The sequence below is a fragment of the Saccoglossus kowalevskii genome, chromosome 14 (genome assembly GCF_978046115.1).
Source record: "Saccoglossus kowalevskii chromosome 14, keSacKowa6.1, whole genome shotgun sequence".
NCBI lineage: Eukaryota > Metazoa > Hemichordata > Enteropneusta > Harrimaniidae > Saccoglossus > Saccoglossus kowalevskii.
Window position 1 is genome coordinate 10,098,875 of NC_140654.1, and position 5,671 is coordinate 10,104,545.

Here is a 5,671-nt window from a genome sequence, read left to right on the forward strand (position 1 = left end):
GAAACGTAATTACATTGCTGTGCTGCCGCGAAAACAATGAAGGCAGTAAACCTCGCCGCCTGAGGGCGCCCGCACTATCAAATGGTTGCAAGCCGAAGGTGTTACAAGACTACCACCTTGAAATCAATTGAATACAACCATTTAGAATGTCCTTCCCAGTGCGCTGAAAACAATTTGGCGAAAAAGTGTTTTCTGTGAGATTTGTTATGATCAGCTGCGGTGAGCCATGATCGCAGGCTAATATACCCTCTTCCGGTTTTTCTAGAAAATTCACGAAGACGTCCGAATGTTCTTGGTGGTTGGGGGTCAACGAACTTGTCAAAATTCGATTTAGTAACTACGTTTCTGATTGGACATTATTTAAATTTATTTTTCACCTGAACCTATCAGTGATTTCGTAACGTTGCAACACAGGGAGCCCAGGAACTATAATCAACTGTAATACGCAGTCTCTATGAGCGGGGGGGGGGGGGTTATCGGCTGGTAGATAGATAGATAGATAGAATTTTTTATTTGGAACGTACCAATGAAAACTTGAGTAAAGTCCAAAAATAACAATAACAAAACAAAACATTCAGAACAACAAAAACTTTCAGTATTAATACATATCAAGAATATAGAAAATAAATTTTGCAAAAATGCTAAGAATGAAAAAATCATTACTTGAAACAATAATAGGAAATAATTCATCCATGCTAAAATCTTCCAGCTTTGGGGCATAGATGTATAAAGCTGCAAGGAATCTAGATCTTTGTTCTTTGATTTGACAATTATTACAATATAAAATGTAATGTTTCTCATCCCCTACTTCATTGCATTCATGGAGATTACAATGACTCGGTTAGCCTTGCTCAACTGGTTCGTAACCAGTCTTGTGATTGGTTGTTGCCAATGCTACAGGCCACGCCTCCAAACTTTGCCGTGCGTTCGGGCAAACCGTTAGGAATTCCTAAATGGAGTCAATTTGTGTAGTTTTCTTGATTTATTCTGCAGATATCGGTAAAATGTAGGCAAGGCTTTGGCAAAATTTGAAGGAGCAACTAATATTCTTCAACCTGGTATTTTTTTTAGATTTTATTTTTCATTCTTTTCGTCTGTTTTTTCGAGTTTAACAAATGTGAGCTGGCTGGAGCCTTCATCCCTTGTCTATTTCTTACACTCGATACCAGCCGATAACCCCCCCCCCCGCTCATAAACACCGCGTACTACAGTTGATTATAGTTCCTGGGCTCCCTGTGGTTGCAACGGCCGACTTGCCATTTATACGACGCTGTACGAACACTAGTAGTGGAAATTACAAGTGCTCTAAATATAGCTTAGTTGTTGTATTTTGTTCATAAATGAAAATACGATAGTATTACTTGTAATTTTGCTGTATTTGAATTATTACCATAAATGTAATTATACAACATAGAAATATTACGAGCACTTGGAGCGGCGAACGTTTGTTTTTGCAAATCGGGAAGATAACAAATAAAATAAATATATATATATTATTATATATATATATATATATATATATATATATATATATATATATATATATATATATTTTTTATTATACCTATCCCTCCATGATATGAATGAATGCGACTGGGCTGAAGGAAACGTAATTACATTGCTGTGCTGCCGCGAAAACAATAAAGGCAGTAGACCTCGCCGCCTGAGGGCGCCCGCACTATCAAATGGTTGCAAGCCGAAGGTGTTACAAGACTACCACCTTGAAATCAATTGAATACAACCATTCAGAATGTCCTTCCCAGTGCGCTGAAAACAATCTGGTGAAAAAGTGTTTTCTGTGAGATTTGTTATGATCAGCGACTACCAAGCTGTTCAAAGTGATCGTGTAAATACGTGATCATAGTAAATTACGAAATTTATGGAGGATGCAGAGGCACGAAAATGCCCGGGTTATAAACATGCCTCTTATACATATTCAAACGAAACACAAACGATCCACAAACAATTCAATTGTGACTCAAACGACCAAAAAACAATCAATCAATCAATCACATCCATAAATATCGTAATAATAATAATATTTATTAGCCACATAAAAAGAAATTTAAAAAACTATAAACTAAAACAAAAAATCATATTCTTGAAATATAAAAAAAAATTTAAAAAAATATGCATAACAAATAAAGACAATTTGCAACCAATGGTGAATACAGAATATAGAATGATCACAAAATGTAGCCTAATACACTGATAGTTGTTGCTGTTTTGTTTCATAGCTGTTTTTAAGAAGACAGCTAAGAGTGGTGCTAGTGTATGGTTTCCATAACATTAATATGAATTTATTCTGACTATTTTCTTTATCAAAATTTGGAACTTTATTTTGTACAGTCAGGAATAATTTGTCCCTATGGTGACTGTAAGCTGGACATTTCATTACAAAATGTTGCTCATCCTCAACTATATTTTGGCTGCACATATCACATGTTCTTTTATCCAGCGGCACATTATGTCTGCTTTTCTCAATTTTGAGGTCATGGTTGCTTGTCCTGAATTTGTCAATTGACCTTCTAAGACCCTGATTCTGCACATTAATTAGGTTATTTTCAATTTTTAAATCTTGTTTTAAAAGTCTGTATGTTTGTTTTCTATTATCATTATGTCTGTCTAAAATCCATTGGTTCTCAAATGATTTGTTATGAATAAAGTCTATTTTTTTTATTTATTATTTCACTTGAGTTTACAATGGTAACAACATCAATATCTTGCATGAGGGTTTCTACACTTGTGCTTTCATCACCCTAAACATCACTAAGTAACCAGACAAGCGTCAGCCAGTTTACAAGCTCGATGAGGGCGCTCTTCGCAAGTCTTGTCTTTGTGACGGTCAAAATAAGATGTGTAAAAATAACGCATTAGTGTTACCGAAGCGCAAGAAGCTGCCGTTCGCGCCTTGTTTATCCACTCAGATTTGGAGTTGGCTGAAGATGGGAATCAGAACGAATCACCAATTGAAGAATTCAACAACAAGGGGTATTTCGTACTCTCTGTGGTAAATTTTTAAATATGCGATTATGATTTCCATTCTTCGTTGAGGGTCGGCAAGGAGTATTTTCGTAAGCTGTAATCAATTGTTTTATTTTCGTAATAATGTAATTTAACTAAATAAAAACGTAAATTTGTAGACATGGGCAAGGTGTAAAATGTAATCAGCTATTTTATTCGTCATTAATTTGTACAAAGATGTTATTTTTTGTAAGCGTATAAAGCATTTCCCAAATTAAATCTCAGACTAGTAATACAACAGACTCGCAACGCGGCGTTTTCTTTTGAAGTAATGCGTGCCACGTTTGTTTATGTTATCAGTTCTTATCGTACCGTGTAAACGTTGCTGAGCAACAACATTTTCATTATATTTCACAAAATAACGCGAGATCTATTCATATTACAATCAACTATCGCGATGCATCGCGAGACATAAAGACAGGAAGTGGCATAGAGGGCTCATACCACTAATTGAATTGCCATAGACGACAATGTTAACATATGACGAGATTGCTATATGAAAATGACAAAGAAAGTTGAAAATATGGCTCAAAAATGGGAAATCAACATGCCAGTAATCAACCATATGAAAAAAACTAACATGTTGGCCAGCTCAAACTCTTGCAAATCTCAGGTAAACAAGACACACCTACTGTATTTGGATTGCACCAAGAGAAATCACTGGAAAAACACCAAGATTAGAACATCCATTAACACACAGAATAAACCCACAGGTACACAGCCGCTAAGTAGTAAACAAAAGATCACATGTTGGTCTCACCTCTGACCCAGGTGATTACGCCCTCAAACAGGGAGCACCTGAGAAAAATAATATTTAAAAAATTTCATTGGTTCTTGCTGGGCATTTAAATTGAGCAGCCATTGGTTAATTAGTGGCATGAGACCTAGACGACAGCAGTTGACAGTGAACTTCGAAAATGGCATTTACGGAACAATTTGGCGAATCTGAGGACGATAATTACGAGTGGGAAGCTATTTTAGGAGAACATTTTGACGAAGATAATGACAATCTTTCTGTAGAACTTTGCAACCCTTGATCGATCTCGTGTTTTTTATTTGCTGAAATTAAGAATAAGAAGAAATATACTGGGCTATTTTTATACAAAACTATGACGGAAGTCAAACAAAATCAGTGAAACTCGAAATAGCAACAATACTGACACACAATAGAAAATTGAAACAGTCACTGAACAACGCGTAGATCGCGTACTATGAAGTCGAACGCGACAAAAATAACACACCTCCAGTTTTTACCGTTACCGGATCACGCTGATACGCTGAGAGAATTAGTATGTACATGACACTAGCTGTTGGACATCGTTGATCCATCTTGTAAAATACAAGGCTAGACAATGAATCGAAGTGATCTATGCGAGTACTTTATTAACAGATAACACTGAAGAACACAACGCAAGGAATTGTGGTACAACTCATTAATTATACATGACATCATCTCCTCAGCCAATCAGAAATCACATCTAGTATTATATGACGTGTACAAAGTGAACAAATTAAGTTTATCCTAACACCCCCTCTTAAACTTAAATTGGCTCTAAGTTCAAAACATTCAACTTGGCCTTTGATACTGGTTTAGTAAATACATCAGCTATATTATTACTGGTTTCAACATAAATAAGTTCAACATTATCATTTTGAACTTCAGATCTCAAAAAATGATACTTTATGTCTATGTGCTTTGATCGTTTATGACACACTGGGTTTTTAGCTAAAGCAATGGCACTCTGGTTATCAACAAACAAAACCGGCCTTCCGACTGACTGTCCACCCATGTCAGAAAACAACTGTTTCAAGAACTTTATTTCTTGAACAGCACTGGCCAATGCAATATATTCTGCTTCACAGGTGGATAAGGCAACACACTGCTGTTTACAGCTTTTCCATGAAATGAGTGGCCCGCTTTCACTTAACAAAAACCCATAGCCAGAAATACTTTTTCTGTCATCAGAGCCTGCCCAGTCTGAGTCACAGTATCCAAATAAACTTGGCTCAGAGTCTAAACGACTGTACCTTAGCCCTAAATGCTGTGTTCCCTTTAAGTACCTTAATACATGTTTAGCCATACACAAGTGTTTCTGTAAAGGCTTAGACATAAACTGAGACAACTTGGTAACAATAAATGAAATATCTGGTCTAGTTGCAGTCATCAAATAAATTAAACTGCCAACTATCTCTCGGTAAATTTTATCATTTGATAGTGGAGATGACTGATCATTTATAGCTTTACAAGCTCCCATATCACATGGAGTGGGTTTTGGCTTACAATCACTCATGTCAAATCTGTCTAGCATGTTTTCCACATATTTTGTTTGTTTCATTGTTATAGTGTCCTCACGGCAATCAAATTCAATACCCAGAAACCATGACAAAACACCTAAATCCTTCATTTTAAACTTATGACTGAGTGATTGTTTGATGTTCATTAAAACAGTCTCACTATTTGCTGCTATTATAATGTCATCAACCCAAACAATCATTACCACTTTACAATCACCAATACATTTTGTATACACACAATAATCGACTAAAGATTGCTCAAAATCCTCACTCATCAAAAATGTATGCAACATCTGATTCCACATTCTCCCGCTTTGTTTCAAGCCATAGATAGACTTGTTGAGCTTAAGCA